The sequence below is a fragment of the Caretta caretta genome, chromosome 7 (assembly GCF_965140235.1).
Source record: "Caretta caretta isolate rCarCar2 chromosome 7, rCarCar1.hap1, whole genome shotgun sequence".
Taxonomy (NCBI): domain Eukaryota; kingdom Metazoa; phylum Chordata; order Testudines; family Cheloniidae; genus Caretta; species Caretta caretta.
In genome coordinates this window covers 74,177,058-74,200,408 of record NC_134212.1, presented here as the reverse complement: position 1 = coordinate 74,200,408, position 23,351 = coordinate 74,177,058, and the positions used below count along the sequence as shown (strand labels likewise).

At 40.4% G+C, this 23,351-nt stretch overlaps 1 protein-coding gene across 9 annotated transcripts in view; it reads right to left on the bottom strand.

The window, feature by feature from the left end:
- GRID1 (glutamate ionotropic receptor delta type subunit 1) overlaps window positions 1-23,351 on the bottom strand; it is an 828,929-nt gene that overhangs the window by 504,331 nt on the left and 301,247 nt on the right. The window contains exon 1 of one of the 9 annotated variants that reach the window (XM_075130806.1): window positions 11,718-11,737. The exons of the other annotated variants lie outside the window; for them this stretch is intronic. The gene's annotated coding sequence lies outside the window, so the exon portion shown is untranslated. Of the gene's footprint in view, window positions 1-11,717; window positions 11,738-23,351 lie in introns of those variants that run through there. 9 annotated transcript variants of the gene reach the window in all.

Below are 23,351 nucleotides of genomic sequence, written 5' to 3'. Positions count from 1 at the left end.
CTCTAATTTAAAATACAGTGAAAATCATATATATTATACACACACACACACGCACATACACACACACACTATGTCCTCATTAAAACAGGCAGGGCCAAATAAAGTAGTATCTGAAAACATCTCTGAAGTGATAATGATTCAGTGTTGCCAGTTTTAAGCAGTCAAAAAGCATGACAGGCTCAAAAAACCACAAGATTGTATTTAAAATGTCATGATTTTTAAGCCAATTTTGGATTTTCTTTCTTTGCTTTCTTGTTTCCAAGCCTTTGGGATGCAGCTGGATCACATTTTAAGCATTTATCTGAAACCAGGTGGGCTTCTTTTGTTGTTGTTATTGAAGCAAAAACTAAGATTCTCACATAATCACATGACTCCAGGAGGTGAGACTTTAAGGAAAAACACCAAATATTGTGAGACTTACAATAAAATCTTGAGTAGGCAATGCTGGTGTTTTCAGCTGCTTCTTAAATGTGGGGCTACCAAGGGGGAGCAAGTTCCATAACCTAGGAGCCAACATAACAGAAGCATGACCATATGCTGAACCATATTGTGACAGAGGAACACTTAAGTTGTAAAATGGTGTTAAAAGTCCAGAGACCCACTGGGATGAAGCTGAAGAAGGGCGACCCTTAACAGATCCAGAACTATGCCATTTAGGGCTTGAAAAAAAAAACAAAAAACAGGGCCATCTTAAAGTCTCTGTGCTACCTTGCAAACAGCCAGTGTAAAGAAAGCTATGTAGGTGAGACAGGGTCATAACTGCTCCATCCCACAAGCAGGAGTGCTGCTGTATCACAACCAACTATAAGTGACGGAGGAGCCCTGATGGTGTGATACCATAACTGAGTTTCCTGCTTGCAAAGCTTCTGATCACACAAGATGTTGTCAGGTCATCACAGGATGGGATGAGGTTTGTAAAAGTAATAGAAATCAGATGTTTGACACGCAGTTCCTCAATTCAGTTCTGACTGAACATGGCACTCTGATATCACGGTGATGAATGTGATATAAATACTTAGAGAGATGGGCCTTATTTTCAGTAGGAATTGGGCCTCAGTAAGATCAAATATAAACTAATTATTTCAGTACTTAGTCCCAGCTGTCTATTAAATCATTACACCCCAACTCCACCCACCAAATTGGTCAACAATGACGTGAAAGCCATATGAAGAACAAGAGAGCTGTTTGTACAGCTGGAGAGGCAGCCTGATGAGCTGAAATTAACAGGTACATGCACTGTAAACGTATTTATAGCATTTTATGATTAGTAATATTTATATATATCAATTTCTTCATTTATGAATATATAGCATCTTTATTAAAAGATGCTAGCCAAGTGATATATTGCAAGGCCTGTGCTATGTATCACACACTTATGACTACATAGACTGCTTAATAATCTTAAGATTTATTCTAATTTTCTAAGACCACCAACAACTTAAAACAGTCACCATTGATTTTGTTTGGTTGGTTTTACAATCAACTTGCAGGAAGAATGATTCCTTCTCTCCCTTCCCACAAAATGTGTAATTTCCCACAAGTTACCCTTACCCAAGGCTCACAACAGGAAAGATTCTGTTGTGGGCCAGTGCTAGCTTTTTCTAGCCATAAAAATGTCAAGCTTTAAGATCTGAAACCTTATGGCCATACTGAGCTATAAACACTATGAATGGAGATCCTCCCTTCCCTTTGAGTCCAGCCATTGCTTCTAGTCTCAAAAGAGCTTTGATATCAGACTTTAAGTTCATACCTTATTAAAGTTGAGGCAATTTCTAGAGAGGTTTTAGGTTTATTAGTCTTAATCTCCCTCTTTGAGCCCTACACATCTCAACTCGTTGGACCAAATTTTGAAAGAGCTCAGCATCCACAAGTGGGGCCAGATTTTCAAGGCCTCAGCACCCATTTAGGCTTCTAAATAAGAGCCAGCTATTTGTAAATATGGAAAAGGGTCTCTACCATGTAAGGGGATATATGATTTAGGGTGTTTGCAGGGTGAATGCACTGGTTATTTTTCTATGGAGAGGAGGTAGCCCCTCTCATGAGAAAGTGAGAGGAGATGTAACTTCCCCTCCTCCTGAGGGGAGGAGCTAACTGGAAGAGGACACGGGTGACAGTGGTGGAACAGAGGCCGGTGGTATGGAGCCTGAGAGAGAGAGAGAGAGAGATGGAGACACACAAAGCAAGGGGAGAGGGGCTAACCGAGGGAAACCAGCCCTGAGAGCAACCCAGAGTGAGTGCTCCCCCTCCCCACAATAAGTAGCATCCATCTCTTTGGCATCAGTATAAAAACAGTCATGTTGACAGTTTTGGAATCCATCTGTCCTGTGGTTAAGTAGCTCATGACCTGTGTAAGCTACCTAGACCTCATGAATGCTATTTGCCTTCAACTCATTGCCACATCTAAGGAGTTTCTACTCATTCATGTGCATCTCTTTTCCACACATGAGGAGAGTGAGTGAGTGTGTGTTGTGCTTTCAACATGGAATATTAATGTAATGAGAGTTCAGAGAGCTGTTAAACAGAGCCTGGTTAATTTCATTTTTCATTATGAGCCATGAAGAACTTTCTACAGTGGCATCTGTATACAGTATATTGTTACTGAATAACCATTGTTATATAACTCTTTACTGGATATACATGAATATTTACAGTTTATTCCACCAACCCAACCCCCTGTCAGAAATGAAAATGATCACTCATAAGCTCAGTTGAACTTAGCCTTTTACCTTTTCTCATCCCCTAATTTTTCCTTCATGTCTTTTTATTAAGATGTTATACACCGCAGCTATTGCTGATATCCAGCTTGTTATGGGTAGTACTTTAAATCAAGTGCTAATAAATGTTCCATTAATAATTATGGATAAATGATTGAGAAAAGTGATGGTTAATAAATTATGATAAGGTATTATAAGAGTTTGCAGAGACCTATAATTTTTAATGTTAATCTTTTATTAAATATTTTTAGAGGCAAATGAAATTAAATAGAAATGGAAAGTGCTAAATGTGAAACTCATGATAAACATAAGTAACAGGATGGAACAGAGACCATAAGAACAAACGTACAATGAGCACTCAATGCTAAAGGGCCCAGTCCTGAAAGGTACTGAGCACTTACCGGATACTGTTAAACATCCTCAGTTTCTATTTAAATAATTGGAAGAGATGATTAGCAGCCTTGTAGTTTGGGTATTAAAGGCTCTGTTGTTTGAGGAGCTTCGTACCCTCAATTCTTAATGAAATCAACTAGAAATGAAGGCACGTACCATCTTGCAGGAGGTTCTCAAAACCTCACAGAATTCGCCACATCAGAAGGACCATAAACTGGACACTAAGAATCTGTTTATATATGAACATATTATAATATATCTGGTAATACTTTACCAGGGGAATCAAACTTTGACATCATTTGATGATTACTAATGAAGTATTTTCCAATATTATCTCTCTCTCTCTCTCTCTCTCAACACCTTTCTAATAAAGCCTCAAGATCAAGATTACGTTGCTGGAAAATGTTAAGCCCAGCGAACTCTGAAGACTTAAAAATAATAGGATTGTACATAAACTAATGTTTCCAACTCTTTTTACACACAGCCTTGAGATCATAAAATTTATGCTGCCATAAATACTTATTCATGCTAAAACCAAGATGTGTTGGGCCCTGTTCTTGCACCACAGGATTTGAACTCCTTCTGAAGTCCATGGAAGTTATCTGAAACCTCTGCTCAGAGAAAAAGGCCCCACAAAAACAAACTTTAAAAACATAAGCACATATCTATTGGGAAAGTAATTGTCAAAAGTTATTTTAATAGCAGATCCTACTAAACTTGTTTTCTACATTGTATAATACTACCATTCAATGTTGGTATGGAGACAAGTTTCAGAGTAACAGCCGTGTTAGTCTGTATTTGCAAAAAGAAAAGGAGTACTTGTGGCACCTTAGAGACTAACCAATTTATTTGAGCATAAGCTTTCATGAGCTACAGCTCACTTCATCAGATGCATACTGTGGAAAGTACAGAAGACGTTTTTATACACACAAACCATGAAAAAATGGGTGATTATCACTACAAAAGGTTTTCTCTCCTCCCCACCCCACTCTCCTGCTGGTAATAGCTTATGTAAAGTGATCACTCTCCTTACAATGTGTATGATAATCAAGGTGGGCCATTTCCAGCACAAATCCAGGGTTTAACAAGAACGTCTGAGGAAGGGGGGGGGAGGAAAAAACAGGGGAAATAGGTTACCTTGCATAATGACTTAGCCACTCCCAGTCTCTATTCAAGCCTAAGTTAATTGTATCCAATTTGCAAATGAATTCCAATTCAGCAGTCTCTCCCTAGAGGCTGGATTTGAAGTTTTTCTGTTGTAATATCGCAACTTTCATGTCTGTAATCGCGTGACAGAGAGATTGAAGTGTTCTCCGACTGGTTTTTGAATGTTATAATTCTTGACATCTGATTTGTGTCCATTTATTCTTTTATGTAGAGACTGTCCGGTTTGACGAATGTACATGGCAGATGGGCATTGCTGGCACATGATGGCATATATCACATTGGTAGATGTGCAGGTGAACGAGCCTCTGATAGTGTGGCTGATGTGATTAGGCCCTATGATGGTGTCCCCTGAATAGATATGTGGGAACAGTTGGCAACGGGCTTTGTTGCAAGGATAGGTTCCTGGGTTAATGGTTCTGTTGTGTGGTGTGTGGTTGCTGGTGAGTATTCGCTTCAGGTTGGGGGGCTGTCTGTAGGCAAGGACTGGCCTGTCTCCCAAGATTTGTGAGAGCGTTGGGTCATCCTTCAGGATAGGTTGTAGATCCTTGATAATGCGTTGGAGGGGTTTTAGTTGGGGGCTGAAGATGACGGCTAGTGGCGTTCTGTTATTTTCTTTGTTACGCCTGTCCTGTAGTAGGTGACTTCTGGGAACTCTTCTGGCTCTATCAATCTGTTTCTTCACTTCTGCAGGTGGGTATTGTAGTTGTATCCTGAATGATGATGCAACACTCTCACAAATCTTGGGAGACAGGCCAGTCCTTGCCTACAGACAGCCCCCCAACCTGAAGCAAATACTCACCAGCAACCACATACCACACAACAGAACCACTAACCCCCCTCCCTCCCCTTCCTCAGACGTTCTTGTTAAACCCTGGATTTGTGCTGGAAATGGCCGACCTTGATTATCATACACGTTGTAAGGAGAGTCATCACTTTAGCACTTTAGATAAGCTATTACCAACAGGAGAGTGGATTTGTGTGTGTGTTGGGGAGGTGCTGGGGAGAAAACCTGGATTTGTGCAGGAAATGGCCCACCTTGATTATCATACACATTGTAAGGAGAGTGATCACTTTACATAAGCTATTACCAGCAGGAGAGTGGGGTGGGGGGGAGAGAAAACCTTTTGTCGTGATAATCACCCATTTTTCATGGTTTGTGTGTATAAAAACGTCTTCTGTACTTTCCACAGTATGCATCCGATGAAGTGAGCTGTAGCTCATGAAAGCTTATGCTCAAATAAATTGGTTAGTCTCTTTGGTATGGAGACAAGAGTTCTTAGACACAGATGGAAGATAAATGCTTAAATTTAGGAGATTAGATCTCATATAGAGTTTCTTCCAGTGAAGTAAGTGCCAAATACAAACTCCCCATCTGGACATGCAGGGAGACCAATTGAAGAGATAGAGAAGACACCCTTCAAAAAATGGACACAAATGGTAGGGCCGAGACAAGGAGACTGAATACATGCCAACCTTCAAATATCTAGTTCCTATGCACCAACTGATGAATAAAAATGATGCAGTGGAAAGGTGATTTGTAAACAGAGGAATCATTATGAGTGGGAATTTTTATGCTCCCCAGTCTCTAAAGGTTTTTCACTACATCTCCAAGTGCATATCAGCTATTTCATCATTTCATCATGCAGAATTTATTATACCATATATTACAATCAGAGTAACATCTCAAGAATGTGCAAGTCAAATCAAAAGCTAGGCAAAAAAAATCCAAAGAACTGTGTAATGACCTGCCAATTGTGTACATGTACCAATGACCTCTATTGGATGAAAGAACTGTACAACCAACTTCATGTCATAGACCCTATTCTGCTAACAGTTAATGGAGATTGTCCCACAATTCAAGTTTTAAGGGCCTGTGCTTTTGCAGGATGATAATCCAAGTACAGCTGGCCAAAACTCAGGGATTTCCAATTTGCAAGGAATTTTTATATTCAAAATTTGGTGTCATTCCAAATCTGATTGGAACAAGATCAAATTTTTTAAAATTTATCCCAAAGTGGAGATATCAAAAATGTTTCATTTCAGAAACACAGATACAAAATATGCTTCTTAAAACTAGTAGATGCTGACTCAAATTGACATTCTTGTCAGCGGTGGAACTGATAGGAACATCAATTTCATTCAGCAGCTGCCCAAGAGCCCCCTGGGCTTCCAGACTCCTGAGCCAGCTGGCTCCCAAGGCTGCCTCCTCCAGAGTGTAGCAGTATGGAGAGCCAGCTGGCCCAAGAGTCTGGAAGCCCTGGAGAAGCCCACATGGCAGGGCTGCCCTAGAAGTATAGATTGTGGGAGCCCTGGAATGTTCAATCCCGGAGCAGTCACATGGCAGGGCTGCCCTGGAGCTGCAGATCCTAAAAGCTCAGGCTCCCCAGAATCCCACCAGGTAACCAGTCATGGAAACCAAACCATTTGCTACACTGATTCAATGCAAGTTCCTGAAACCCAAACTCTTTCCACAAAATATTTCAGGTTCAAATACAAGAAAATTTTGTTTTGCCAGAAAATTTCTGACAAGCCGTAAATCCAAGTTCTAGCCCTATTGTTACTTTGAAGTTACGAATGGCTAGGACATGCAGCAAAGTGACAGCTGTAAATTCCTAAATGGGTGTTGTTAGAGTATAGCATTCTACTCTCTGGGATATTTGAGTTATCCTCATACGGATTTGAATTGCTGTCTCTATGTATGCACATCTCACCACAGCCCAATTAGATTATATACTTTTCTGTATTTTTCTTTTCCTGTAATTCCTAATAACTAATATATGTTTCATGAAGCGATGTGACCATAAGAATGGGACAAAAATTCATATCACTATTTAAATCATCCGCACCACCAAGTTTCTGTGAGTTCACAAAAGAGCTACCTGTTTTTGTAAAAAAGGAAGTATACAAGGGCAGAAAACTCATTTTCTTATGTAAATTATTGAGATGGCAGAGATTATAGCTGTAGTCACCTCTAGTCACAGCCCTAAACCATCCAATTCTGCATTTTAGCAGCCTATCTAAATACAAGTTATTACTCTCACTGTATTCTTTTGGCCTTTGTTACACTCGACTGTTGACTCTCATCTTAAATTAGATTGTAAAGCCAGGGCAAGAATGGTCTCTCCCTGTGTGTCTGTACAGTGCGTAGCAAAAAAGGGCCCTAATCCTGATCAGGATCTTTGGGTCCTGCCACAATATAAATTAGTCACTAGTTAAAATAACAGTCTGTATAAAAATGCATCTTGAAAAGTCTGTCTCAAGCTACAAATTTCAGGGAAGTATACCTTTAAAAGAAGTTCTTCAGTGATCTTCTCTAACCGCCCAAAGTATAGTAGAACTACTGTGTACTAAATGACAGGTTTCAGAGTGGTAGCCATGTTAGTCTGTATCAGCAAAAACAATGAGGAGTACTTGTTAGTCTCTAAAGTGCCAAAAGTACTCCTTGTATACTAAATGTTTACTATACCCATGAACTCATTAAGCGTGTTATTTGCTGGCTACTTTCAGTATGGCTTGGTAAATTAGGATAAGTTACATGCTGGAAATCACATGTTTACTGAGCATCACTGTTAGGCTAAGCCTATCTCATGTATAAGGAGAGTCTGCCTAGCTTCTACGCAAGGCATGTCCGTTGATATCTCAGAGGGGCTGTATGTCAGTTAAGCTCCCTGATCTGTGTATGGGAAACTATTTTGTCCTAGAGTGCCAGCTTACATCTTGACTCTGGCAGATAGTGACCTTGTACATTTATTACTCTCTGTAATTCCATGAGGAGGTGTCTTATTTTTATGATATATTTTACTTGACAAGTATTTCCCAGTTTTGCAAGAGAAAATTTATTTGTTCACTGATATCAGAGTTCTTTTGTTCTGTCAGCCTCAGGCATAATATATTATTCCTGGACACAATACAGTACTATAAACCCAAACCAAGCTCCAGATCCAAAGATGCTCAAACTTTGGGAAAGTTTGGATCTGAATTTGGATCCAAATTCTGCAATTCAAGCTCATCTCTATAGACCATGCACATTGTGGTCAAGATCAGGGGTCTCAAACATGCGGCCTGCGGGGTTATTTCCTGTGGCCCGCCAAGCTCTCTGTGCCCCCCCCTCACTCCCCTAAGAGTTATTTCCAGAAGGCCACCAAGCTCCCCTCCCTCCTACTCCTCCTCCCTCCAACATGCCACGTCCCCGTTCCTCTGCCTACTCCAGGCGCTTCCTGCCGCCAAACAGCTGTTTGGCTGTGCTTAGCGCTTTCCAGGAGGGAGGGGGGAAGAGCGGGGAGCAGCGTGCTCAGGAGAGGAGGCAGAGAAGAGGCAAGGATTTGGGGAAGGGGTGGAATAGGGAAGGGACAGAGTTGGAGTGGGGACTTTGGGGAAGGGGTTGGAGTGGGGGTGGGAAGAGGCGGGGCCTCATGGAAGGGGTGGAGTGGGATCAGGGAGAAGGTGTCAGTGATGCAGCCCTCGGGCCAATGTGCTAGTCCTCATGTGGCCCTCATGGTGATTCGAGTTTGAGATCCCTGGTCAAGATCCTATGCTTCTCCTGAAGAGTGCATGATGAGGTTTATGGGAGACAAAAATAGCCGTAAGCCACTTCTTTGTGTCCCCCAATCCTGCCACTGGAATGGTGCTGGGGTGATTCCCAGGTGCTAGTGACAGCAACTAGGAAGCCTCAGAGACCATTCCAGTACCCAGGGCACAACAATACACTCTCTAAGTCCCCTTTCTCCAGGCCATGTCCCTACTTTGGTTCCAGAAGAAGGGGTGGCATGAAGCCACTACAGCAACCTGAAACGAGTAGAGGATCCCCTTCACGTGGCAGGATCCTATGGGTTTATATCTGCTTTTTGCCAGAGTGAATGGCACAAAGCAGACTTAATGCACTGCAGAATCAGGGACACCTCTAATTCTCCCCATTAACAGAAAATGCCTTTGCACTACTATAAATTAAATGTTTAAATCTCCCAGTCTTACAAGAGGAAATTTCCCTTATGCATTAATTCTTTTGTGGCAGCAGAGTGAGGTGTAGTGTATTGTTCCTGAACAAGAGAGATTTTACATTAGCTTTCCTTCTAATAGCCAGAGTATGAATAAATACTCTAACCCAACACAAACTTGCAGCATTACCCAAGGAACAAGCAGAGAATACAGTTTTACTGACTTAACATTTATCTTATGTAGATTTGCTTGCATTCAGGTACAGAAGTTTTGTGTATAGTAACAACACACAGAGAACTGTAGATAGATAACTGGAGCTAGCTAGCTCATGTACCTTTAGTGCATATCACATTTTATTAGGTAAAGTGGTTGTTAATATATCTGGTCTCTCTCTTTTACACTTACACAGTAAGTGTATTCAGAAGAGCACTATTTTCCCCCAAGATGCCAGTGACTTAACTCTTCGTATATTATGCATGCCCCATTGCTGTTGTTTTACTCTGAAAGACTGCTGGATAAGGCCAGTTTAGCTATTGCTACCTCTACAAAACTTTGATTTGCTCTGCTTTAGCTCTGTGACTCTTTGCATGCAGATTCAGTTGTTTTAGCTACACCTTATCTATAAGAGGTAATACCCACCATTTAAGGTAATATTGAGAATTAGAGCTTGTTTGAATATGAACACAGTTTTGCCTTCATATGAATAGGAAATGTATGAATTAGCAACTTTCAAACTGCATTGATGGGAAAGCATGTGGAATGCTGTGTAAACTGGAGTTGAGGGAGCTCATACAGTTGTATTGTAAATCTTTATTAGTTTCCACATTTTTAAAGTGAAGATATAAAAATACTGCAAATTAGGCTCAGACATTTTACAGCCCTCTCTAGATACAATGTTTACTTCTCCCCATCTACTGATCACTTATGTACACTCGGACCTTTTGAATGCAAATGTTTATTTAGTCCAACAGGTCAGCACAAAACACCATATCTTGTGTCTAAAATAAAGTATCGTATTACATATTTTGAATTTAAACCTTACAACTAAGAGATTTTCTCCTCACAATGTTTATTTGCTTAGTAACAGTTGAAACAAGTACTCAAAAGCATTTTTGCATCTCAGATGTCTAGTATTTCAAATGTTGAGTAACCGATGTCACTTCTGATCAAGAAGATCAATTATTCTCTGTCCCAGAAGGCAACAAATACACAGAGAAACATACCACTGTTATCAGACAGCTGATACATCTCCTTTAAACAAGATTTTTGGCTAACCATATAAATAATGGTCATTTGCCACTCTGGATCTTATTGCAAATTGCAAATGCCGAATAGAGCAGAACATATAGGACTTAAATTCAAGCCATCTTTTCCCTTTAAAGAAATATTCTGAAAGATGTGTTCCTGTTCACATATAAATCTTTTAAAAATTTAGTATTAGAATCAGACTGCAGGTACAAGGGCAGTTGATGGGTTACTCATATCTAGAGGTGACAATAAATTCAAATAATAGAAGTTTTTGATATACATGTATTGAGAAAAGTCAAAGTCTTCCATGTATTCAGTCTAGGGCTGTCTCTGTTTTGTGTTAATTAAAAGAAGACTTTTGCATAGTGTGGATATACCCTTTTTAACATTCAGGACAAAATGTTCTGTATCCAACCAGCTGGACTTCATCAAAGCCCCAGAAATTGATTGGCCAGTACTGTTTCCTAGCAACAACAGGCACCCTGGATGCATTCAGAGCCTTGTATGAGATAAGCAGCTAAATGGTCTATTTGTGTCCAACAATGTGCTAATGTACTGGAAAGCAGATAAAATTCTAAAGGAATAAGCATTTTCAAGTGACAGCTTCTTGCCCACTGACCCTTGCAGAAATCATTTAAACATGAAGTATAGACCGATATGGTACAAAGCATAAAGGAGGAAAGTATGAAATTATTAAAAACAAAAATCACTGAAACTTCAACATAAACACCACAGTTTTTTCCTTCTTTTAAATTTCACAAAAAGGAAAATCAGTGCATACTTTTATTTGGTTTTGCTTCTGAATTTGAGAAGTGAAATGCACAGTGATTAAGCTCACACCCACAAATATTAAGTCTAACAGTGATATACACGTGTGGTCTCCTTTGGTCTCTGCCTATCCCTTTTAAACAGAGGAAGTACTAGTGTACGTTCCCCTCCTTTGGATCCAACACTGGGCATCTCAAACAACAACTGCAAAAGTAACATGGTTCAGTGGTTCTTGTTCTAGGTGAGGCCGCTAAGAAAAAACCTCATGCAGCCATGACACTGATTTGCAGTGATGCCTGTATAAGGATACATCTACAAAGCATCTCCCATCCTTTCCAAAGTAAACCTGCACTGTTAAATGCCACTCTCACAATCACCTATAGACAGACTACTGCTTACTCTCATGTACATTTGGTAGAATAACCCACACACAAAAACATACCCTACATCTACTAGAACCTCTCGGTGACAAATCGTAAGAGAAAAACTCACTGTGGACCAAGTGCTAACATCTGCTTTGCAGGCAGTGAACCCTGCCAGAGCACCACAGATCTTGAGTGAGCCTTGCAATCCATGGACTCCTCTGTGCTCTCCCCAGAGACTGCTTCATCCGAGCCACTTCAGCCCACAGCTGCAGTAGATACCACAGAGCTTTGGGGAAGACCGAGGGGGTTAGGATCCAGAGATGAATAGTGGAGGGAAGAGGAGGCTCATGTGCATGAGTTCTCCACCCTTTATTCTGAGGCTCAATCAATCACAATCACACAGTAGTTAGACAATCTCTTCTTACCCCTGCTGCTCCACTCTGGCCATCTTCAGGACAGGTCGGGCCAACAACAGTCCCACTGTGTACGAGTAAGAGACTTATTGGCTTCTCAGAATTTGGGCAATTAATGTGCAATGCACTCATGACTTGCCCCTACACATATAGTTTAGGATCTATCATCAATTATAATCCAGTTGATTATGTTTTTTGTTAGGGTACACACTATGGCTACAGTTCATATGCAGTCTGTTTTGGGAATGCACAGGCTACAATGGCGGCTGAATCAGTCAAACACAATTTCCAGTGACGAACAACTGGAGTCTTTGTCCAAACTGACACAGTTTACTATTCCATCAAGAGAAGAGAATAATCTTCACTGTTTGAAATTGGTATAATGCCACAACAAGCACAGTACAATAAGCTAGGCTACGTGAATCAAGTCAGAATTAATGTTTTGTTAGCTTGGGGCAAGCTGCATTTTCATTTAGTTTAAACCAATACACTTCATTTTCTCCATCTCTGCACGTGCACAAACCAGACAAAAAATTTTAAACATGACACATGGATATTTTAGCAGCTTGTGTATTTTCTACTATTTGTATTTAAGTTTCAGAGTAACAGCCTTGTTAGTCTGTATTCGCAAAAAGAAAAGGAGTACTTGTGGCACCTTAGCGACTAACCAATTTATTTGAGCATAAGCTTTCGTGAGCTACAGCTCACTTCATCGGAGCTGTAGCTCACGAAAGCTTATGCTCAAATAAATTGGTTGGTCTCTAAGGTGCCACAAGTACTCCTTTTCTATTTGTATTTAGGTTTATTTCGGTTTTGGCTATTTCCTGTCCCCCCCGTCCCCCCCCCAACACACACATTTTCTTCCATGCTCTGGGGTGCTATTTGTGTGTCCAAAATAATAATATGAAAAATCCTGCCTTGACATGACATTTCAGTTCCTTGATGATGAGATCTGATTCTATGAACAAGTTTATTATTTTTTGTCTTCCTAAGGCAAAAAAGTGTGAATGTAACAAGTAAATACCAAGACATTGGACTAATAAGATTTCTGAGAGGTTATAAATAGGCCACATATTTTCATTGTACAGGGTCATTACGTCCTGCGGCAATAGAATATCTGATTACAAAATATGATAGCTGTCTTGTTCAATATATTCGCTCAGTGTCATACACTTAAAATTAAAAAATAGTTTTAAAATAAACTTTGTTTCAAGATAAAATTGTTGGAACAATTTCATGATAGCCAGTACAGTGACTTCTGTCATTGCATTCTTCCTTATATACACACTAGGCTCAAACTTGTAATCCCTACACAGGCAAAACTCTTAGTGAAGACAATATGAGTTTTAGGAACACAGGATTTTTCATTTTAATGGTCTATTATTTGATTCAATATCTTGTCTGTGATAGTGACCAGTAACATTCAGAGGACTGTGTAAGAAACCCCCCAAAATGAACAATTTTGCAATAACTTGCCAATGGGAAAATTTTCTTCTTCACCACTGTCATTTTATGACTGGTTTATGTCCTGAAGCATGAGGGTTTACAGCTGCTGTAATTTTTTAATCCCATCTAATGTAATTGTGGATTCTCTAATTAACTGTAGAAGTGTCTGGTCCTTTTTTTAAATTCTACAACATATCACTGTGGTCAAGAACTCAGTAACAGTGAGTTCCACAGATCAACTATGTGATCTGAAAAAAGTATTTCTTCTTTTCAGTGTTAAATATGGTGCCTATGAGTTTAATTGAATACCCCTTTGTTCTTGTATCACATGAAAGGGTAAATAGAAGAGCCTGATTTGCCTCCTTGCTATCATTCATTACTTCGTATGCTTCCACACAACCCCTCATTTGTTTCTTCTCCTAACAGCCCCAATATTTTCATTCTCTCTCTCTCGGGAAGTCTTTCCATGTCTCCAATCATTTTCATCACCTGTCTTTGAACCTCCCTCTATTTCTGACATACCCTTTGTGAGACTGGGTGGCCAGAAGTAAATACAGTATTTCAAGTGAAGAACTACTGATTTATATAATATCAGTATAATATTCTCAGTATTATTTTCTCTTTCCTTACGAATCCTAACATCTTATTTTCTTTTTAAACCAGAGAAGCTTTCATTGAGCTGTCTGCAATGACACACAGCATATTTTATCCTGAGTGATGACAGTAAATTTAGAACTGAGCAACACACAAGTAATTTTCTTTTGCAAGTGCATTGCTCTGAGTTTCTCAATATTGAGTTTCAGCTGCCATTGTGCTGCCCCATTCACCTAGCTTTACTAGCTTCCATTGTAGCTCCTCACTCCCTTCTCTAGCGTAGACCAATGTTACTCTGTCAGGTGGCAAAATTTGCCACCTAACCATACACTCCTTTCTCCAGATAACTGATGAATATATTAAATGCCACTGTTAACGCAGAGCCTTGAAGCATCCCACCATTACATTTTTGCCATGTTGAAAATTGAATATCTATTCCTATTCTTGGTTCGGAAAATGGCTTAGAGATAGAACAATGACAGTACTTGACCTCCCACCCCATGACTACTTCATTTCTTTAATAGCCTCTTCTGAGGGACGTTGCCAAACTCATTATGAAACTCCTAACAAACAAAGTTAAACAGTTCCCCTTTATCTGCTATTTTGCTGATATGCTCAAAGACTTTACAGAGAGCCATGATTTATCCCTATCATTTGTTTATTTAAGGGTTTTATAATTTATAGTTTTTGCCTTGGTAAAGATTGCTAGATCTGGAGCAAAGTCTAAAAATCACAACAGAACTCCAATTGCTAAGTGGAATTTCAACTGCTGTATTGAAACAAAACATCTCGTACAGCCCCTCATTTGACCTCTAAAAGAAAGAGAAAAAACAAAAAATATATTGAGGGGGGGTCATAAAATGACTTCAGCTTCCTAAAGATTTAGGGCCACGGCCTGGCACTTCTTGTGGTTCTGGAGAAGGCAACTTTACATTCCCTGCATAACCGTGGTCCACTGTGACAATGGTGGCAGCATGCAGAGCATTTTGGAAGTGGTTAAATTCCATATAAGAGTTTGTAGCAGGGTCTGTGGAGCAGTTGTACTGGTGCTTTCCTGTTTGAGAAAAAAAAGAGTCTTATAGGCTGCAATTGGGATGGAGAGAAATAAGCATCTATAGAATTTGCTCTAAAAGCCAATTCAATTTCCAAGATACTGGTATGCCTACTACAGAATGCTAAAACCAAACTATGAGATTTCATAGCATATTTTGTCCCTGCACTAGAATCCCATAGGGAGCTTTAAAAATGCTCTGGAAATGTTACTCTATTTAATTCTGTAGAGCTTTTCCATAAGGGCTTCACCCTGCAACCTAGCTCATGGGGGGGAGGGGGATTCCATTCCTGCAACCATCACCATAGGTTTCTTTTACAAAGCCTATATACTCATGTTTGGTGCAGATGATTAGGGTTTGGCTCTTAAAGTTGTACATAAGTATTTTTTGGATTTTACTGACTGACAGGTATGCTGATACCCACAATATACATAACCAGTAGGTTGTATTTATACCTCAGGGGTTCTGATGACTGGACCTCTCATTGTTTATTTCATCATCACAAACTCAACAAAAATACAGCTTTAGAACATACAGCTGTGAGCAGTTTTATATAGATGAGTGCTGGATTGTATCATCAAAAACAAAGACATTGAATCCAATTTTGTTCTCCACAGCTTCAGTGGGAGTTTTATCTTTGATTTCAAAGGGAGAAGGATGAGGCCCATGCTTTTGATTCGTAATCTTTGTATAAGAACGAAAGAACAGCCATACTGGGTCAGACCAAAGGTCCGTCTAGCCCAGTATCCTGTTTTCCGACGGTGGCCAATGCCAGGTGCCCTAGAGGGAATTTATAGAACAGGCAGTCATCAAGTAACCCATCCCGTCACCTATTCCCAGCTTCTGGCAAACAGAGGCTAGAGATACCATCCCTGCCCATTCTGGCTAATAGCCATTGATGGACCTATTCTCCATGAACCTATCTAGTTCTTTTTTGAACCCTGTTACAGTCTTAGCCTTCACAACATCCTCTGGCAAGGAGTTCCACAGGTTGCCTGTGCATTGTGTGAAAAAAATACTTCCTTTTGTTTGTTTTAAACCTGCTGCCTATTAATTTAATTTGGTGACCCCCCAGTTCATGTGTTATGAGAAGGGGTAAACAACACTTCCTTATTTACTTTCTCCACACCAGTCATGATTTTATAGACCTCAATCATTTCCCTTCCCTAGTCATCTCTTTTCTAATCTGAAAAGTCCCAGTTTTATTAATCTCTCCTCATATGGCAGCCATTCCATACCCCTAATCATTTTTGTTGCCATTTTCTGAACCTTTTCCAAATCCACTGTATCTTTTTTGAGTTGGGGCAACCACATCTGCATGCAGTATTCAAGATTTGGGCATACCATGGATTTATATAAAGGCAATATGATATTTTCTGTTTTATTATCTATCCCTTTCTTAATGATTCCCAACATTCCGTTTGCTTTTTGGACTGCCGCTGCACATAGAGTGGATGTTTTCAGAGAACTATCCACAAGAACTCCAAGATCTCTTTCTTGAGTGGTAAACAGCTAATTTAGACCCCCATCATTTTATATGTATAGTTTGGAGTATGTTTTCCAATCTGCATTACTTTGCATTTATCAACACTGATTTTCATCTGCCATTTTGGTGCCCAGTCACCCAGGTTTGAAAGATCTTTCTGTAGCTCTTCACAGTCTGCCTGGGACTTAACTACCTTGAGTAGTTTTGTATCATCTGCAAATTTTGCCACCTCACTGTTTACTTCTTTTCCAGATCATTTATGAATATGTTGAATAGGACTGGTCCTAGTACAAACCCCTAGGGGACACCACTATTTACCTCTCTCCATTCTGAAAACTGACCATTTACTCCTACCCTTTGTTTCCTATCTTTTAACCAGTTACCAATCCATGAGAGGACCTTCCCTCTTATCCCACAACTGCTTACTTTGCTTAAGAGCCTTTGGTGAGGGACCTTGTTAAAGACTTTGTGAAAATCTAAGTACTCTATATCCACTAGATCTCCTTTGTCCACATGCTTGTTGACCCCCTCAAAGAATTCTAGTAGGTTGGTGAGGCATGATTTCCCTTTACAAAAACCATGTTGACTCTACCCCAACATATTATGTTAATATCTGTCTGACACTTTTGTTCTTTATTATAGTTTCGACCAGTTTGCCCAGTACTGAAGTCAGGCTTACCAGCCTCTACTTGGTGGGATCACCTCTGGAGCCCTTTTTTAAAATTGGTGTCACATTAGCTATGCTCCAGTCATTTGGTACATAAGCTGATTTAAATGATAGCTTACAGACTACAGTTAGTAGTTCTGCAATTTCACATTTGAGTTCCTTCAGAACTCTTGGGTGAATACTATCTGGTCCTGGTGATTTATTACCATTTAGTTTATCGATTTGTTCCAAAACATCCTCTAATGGCACCTCAATCTGGGAGAGTTCCTCAGATTTGTCACCTAAAAGAATGGCTCGGGTTTGAGAATCCCCCTCACACCTTCAGCCATGCAGACTGATCCAAAGAAATCATTTAGTTTCTCTGCAATGGCCTTATCATCCTTTAATGCTCCTTTAGCATCTTGATCGTCCAGTGGTCCAACTGGTTGTTTAGCAGACTTCCTGCTTCTGATGTACTTAAAAAAATTTTGCTTTTACTTTGAGTCTTTGGCTACCTGTTCTTCAATTTATTTTTTGGCCTTCTTAATTATATCTTTACACTTCATTTGCCAGAGTTTATGTTATTTTCTATTTTCCTCACTAGGATTTAACTTCCACTTTTTAAAGGACGCCTTTTTGCCTCTCACTGCTTCTTTTACTTTGTTGTTTAGGCATGGTGGGACTTTTTTGGTTCTCTTACTAGGTTTTTTAATTTAGGGCATACATTTAAGTTGAGCATCTATTTTGGTGTCTTTAAAATGTTTCCATGCAGCTTGCAGGGATTTCTTTTGGCACTGTATCTTTTAATTTCTGTTCAAATAACCTCCTCGTTTTTGTGTAGTTCCCCTTTCTGAAATTAAATGCTACAATGTTGGGCCACTGTGGTGTTTTCCCCGCCACAGGGATGTTAAATTTAATTATATTATGGTCACTTACCAAGCAGTCCAGCTATATTCACCTCCTGGACCAGATCCTGTGCTCCACTTAGGACTAAATCAAGAATTGCCTATCCTTTAGTGGGTTCCAGGGCTAGCTGCTCCAAGAAGCAGTCATTTAAGATATCAAGAAACTTTATCTCTGCATCCTGTCCTGCGGCGACATGTACCCAGTCAATATGGGGACAGTTGAAACCCCCCATTATTACTGAGTTTTTTATTTTAATAGTCTCTCTAATCTCCCTGAGCATTTCACAGTCACTATCACCATCCTCGTCCGGAGTCAGTAATATATCCCTACTGCTATATTATTATTCAAGCATGGAATAATGATCATAGAGATTCTATGGTACATTTTGGTTAATTTAAGATTTTTACTTCATTCGATTCTATGCTTTCTTTCACACAGTGCCACTCCCCCACCAGCACAACCTGTTCTATCTTTCTGATATATTTTGTATCCTGGATTTACTGTGTCCCACTGATTATCCTCATACCACCAAGTTTCTGTGATGCCTATTATATCAATATCTTCATTTAATATGAGGCACTCTAGTTCACCCATCTTATTATTTAGACTTTAGCACTGGTATATAAGCACTTTAAAAACTTGTTACTTTTTAGCTGTCTGCCATTACAGGATGTAATTGAATGGGACTTTTTTTCATTTGACTGTTTCTCATTAGATCCTACCTGTATTTTATCATTTTCCATCCTCTCCTCCTTAGTAGGACATAGAGAATTTCCATTAATAGATCATCCCCCAAGGGACGTCTCTGTCTGAACCACGTGCTCCTCCGCACCCGTTGGCTTTCCCCCAGCCCTTAGTTTAAAAACTTCTTTTTTTAATTTTAAAATCTGGTTCCATTCTGGTTTAGATTGAGCCCATCCTTCCTGTATAGGCTCCCCCTTTCCCAAAAGTTTCCCCAGTTCCTAATAAATCTAACCCCGTCCTCCCTACACAATCACCTCATCCATGCATTGAGACCCTGCATTTCTGCCTATCTAACTGGCCCTGTGCGTGGAACTGGAAGCATTTCAGAGAATGCTACCAGGAGGTCCTGGACTTCAATCTCTTACCTAGCAGCCTAAATAGTGTACCAATTCATAACAGCACAATGAGAATTTTATATGCCACATGATTTACTATTATACCAATACCAGTAAGGTTAAAACCACAGCTCGGAAAGCACTGGCTAGACCTCCCACACCCATAAAAAGTATATTATAAGCAGATCTATAGCACTTCATATCTTTATAGATAGTATAACCTGAGCTAATTCAATTGTACATATATGGATGAACTCTGATTTGATCAAAAATACTAGGTCGGTTATCTGAGCCACTTAAAATGCAGTATTACAGTGATTGAGTTTTTACTCTACTGCTTCAACATCCATCAAATAAAATTATTAGGTTCACGTCAACCATCTGACAGAACAGAAAGAAAATCATAGTAATAAAACATTGTTTCAGGTGCTCTGATTTGAAGAAAAACTTCTCATATTTTCCTTCATCATCTAGGTTTGGTCAGTTTGGCATGAGATTTCATCTCCTAGCAAAAGTTATCACTCACCCGTGACAATATCCTATTCCATGTATGTTATCTGTCAGATTTGCCGCCTCAGCTTCAGAAATCATAGTATCAATGTGAAACCATATTAATACAACCTGATTCAGACTGATTTACCCTGATGTAAATCAGGAATAGCCCCAAAGAAGTCAACAGAGTTACATCAGGATAAAACCAGAGTAGGTGACATCAAAATTAGTTCATCTGGCTTGACTGATTTGCCTATGGGAATGTTACTAATTTACAGGCAGAACCGACTCTAGGCACCAGCAAAGCAAGCACGTGCTTGGTGCTGCACATTTCCAGGGGTGGCATACCGGCCATCCCAAGCATGTGCTTGCTTTGCTGGTGCCTAGAGCTGGTCCTGTCTCCTTCCTCATGAGTATGCCCAGGGGCTTGGCACTGCCCTCCGGAGCTGGGCATCACAGCCCTGTGTTGGCAGAAGCAAGCAGCGGGGATGGCGGGGGCTGCCCGGTCCCTCCACCCACGGCGCAATCAGCTCCGCTCCCACGGCGCCAATCCCAGTCTGAAATGGCTGTAGCTGCCCTGCCCACGGCCCCACGACTTGCTATGCAGCGCAGGGGGGAGCCCCCCCCCCACTTCCTCCCCCAGTGGCTACAGCCATTTCAGACTGGGATTGACAACAGCGGAGCAGAGGTGATTGTGCCCAGGCTGGAGGGACTGGGCAGCCACCCCCCAAACGCCCGCTGCTTGCTCCTGCCGGCACGGAGCTGCGACGCCCAGCTCTGGAGGGCAGCGCCAAGCCCCCGAACATGCTCGCAGGAAAGGAGAGACAGTAGGCAGAGCTGTTTGGTGCCTCCCACGCAGCTCCAGGCCCCTCTGGTTACTCGGCAGCGACAGCCAGGCTGGGCACCCCGCCAGCAGCGTGACTTGGTCCGACCTGCACGGACCATGTGAGCCCTGGGGTCGGCGCTGACTTCCTCCCTTGGCCAAGGCCTCTGGTGCAGGGGCAGCCGTAGCTCTGCCCAGGGAAACACAGCCCAGCTCACTCCATGGCTGTCCCGGTGAGTAAATGAGTGCACTAGTAGGAAATTGTTTTATTTCACTAACTACAAATTCTCCGTTTTAATTTTTTTTTAATGTTAAACAGTCAAAAAACAAAAACAAAAAAAAAACTGCGAAGTGCAAACATGTGTAAAAGCCAAAAAGGGGGAGGAGGTGCGGCCAAAAATGTTTTTACTTGGGGCAGCAAAAAACCTAGAGCCGGCCCTGTTTACAGGCCGCCTCCAGCCTGGGTACTTCCATGAAGAACAGTGAAACTCAGACAATTAAAGATAGAGAAGCTCCCATCCCCCAAAAGCTGCATTTTCACAGCTCCTCCAGTCTTTGGGTGAGGGAATGGAAAATAGTCCATAATATATGTACAGATGGTGAGAGAAACCTCAGGAGCAGAAAGTAGGGTGCAAGGAGAAGCTCTGGGCTTTGTGCCTGGGAAAGGCCTATGAATCAGGAGTTTACAGGCATAATTATTAGTTTAATTATTTATATTACCATAGCACCTACAAGACCTAGTCATGGACCAGGATCCCACTGTGTTAGGTGCTGTATAAACCAAGAATAAGGCAGTGCTTGCCCATAAGAGCTTACAGTCTAAGACACAACAGATGGATTCAGACAGCGGGACAGTGTTGGTCCTAACAGGCAACGTTGGTCAGCACCCCCACATCCCAACCATTGTCAAGATTTTTTTGTAGGCATCATGGAAATGGAGGGGATTTGAAGAAGGATAATGCATTAGTTTTGCAGATGCTTATGGGAAGCACCTCTCAAGCAGGAGAGGCAACAACGGAGAAACCACAAAATGTGTTCACTTAAAAAGTTTAACAAGTAGTCAATGGAGACTGGAATCATGGACCAATCAGAGGCAGGAGTCTACATCTCTAAAATACAGCCATTCCTATCCATCCACATGACTAAACCTTTCATCCAGGCTCTCCTATTGCGTTTCAAGTACTGCAACATGCTTCTCTCTGGCCTTGACAAATACAATCTTGCCCTGCATGTATCCATGCAGAATGCTGCTATAAAAGATCATTTTCCTCACCTGTTACCTTGATCATGGCATCCCTCTGGTTCCTCGTCTCTATGGCCTCAAACACAAGTGCTTGTCTTCACTTTCCAGGCCCTTAATAGGCATAGTGTAGAAGTGCTCATCGAAGGTATATGGCGCATGACTTTTATCACACAGACCTCACTTACACACAGTACATACATTATGCACACATAATGTGTATGTGAATATGCATACGACTACTCTGGATATATATAGTCCTAACAAGGATGCATAGGAAGCCAACAAACGATCCTGTAAAAATTCACGATGAAGGAATTCCTTCTAAAGCTAATAATTACTGCTAAATATCTCTATATTCCTAATCTTTGTTTGCCTTTGTATTTTTGTTTTCCAGAAAACATGGTGAACATCGTTACCAGTCAGTGAAATCCACAGCATATTATGAGGTACCGCAAGTCATCTCCTTGCTGGGATTTTTTATTTGTTGTTTTTTGATTATCCAGGCATGCTTTCATTTGCACCCAATTGAGCACTGCTACCTCACCGGGTACTTTATAATGATTTGCTCATTCACTGTGCAATAACTTTTTTGTTTTCCAGTTGGTGATTCCATATCTGAGCATCTATCATCCATTTTGCGACTTTATTCAATTTCACAAACTTGTCACTGCAAATTATTTACACAAATGGAGAATGATTTCTCTTTACATTACTTTTCGCCCTTAGCTGGTTTTTTCCAATCATACACTTAGCTGCAGTGGGGCAAACCAAGGGGCTCAGGGTGTAATGGAATGGCATAAACAACAAATAGAGCCTAATGAACTCTAACATTAGCGAGGCACTCTACCTTGGCAAAAGCAATAGTTATTATAAATGCCACAGGAGACAGGAAAAGCTGATTTTCCCTCTGCCCCTCTTGGAACAATGATTTCTTAACATACTGCAGAACCACTACTTACAGAGCAAATACCCCTTCTAAACAGTTAATTTAAAGGAAAGGAAATAATAAATTGAGACACTCCGAGCCAATATTAACTGAAACTCTGAAAACACTGCAGCAGCAAAAAATTACAGTATCTGTCTTTGCATCAAAATAGAAGGCAGGATTCCAGCAGGGTTTGAAGAACAGACCATAACCCTGTTGCCATCAAAATAGATCTGCCAAGTGAAACATGCTTATTAAATAGTTTTTAATATAGGAAATGCCAAAAAATGCAATTTACACTCTAAAATTAAATGAGTACCAAGAGAAAAGGAGAATATCTGGGACTGCAATAAGCTGATTAAGAAACATGTTTTAGATGCACAGAATATTAAATTTCAATCTGTAACATTAATTCACTAACCACCATAATTGTATATTGTTTTTAACCCACTAGATGACCCAACTTGTCATTTTAATCAATGTCACAATTTAAAGTCCTTTATTGTGTATTTCATCTTATTTGGGTTCACGTTGGTCTGAGTAAAATAAATCAGTTGTAATAATTTTTTCTATTAGTACTGTATACACACACACACACACACACACACACACACACACACTCTCTAATGGCAATAACTGACAAAGTACATGATTCT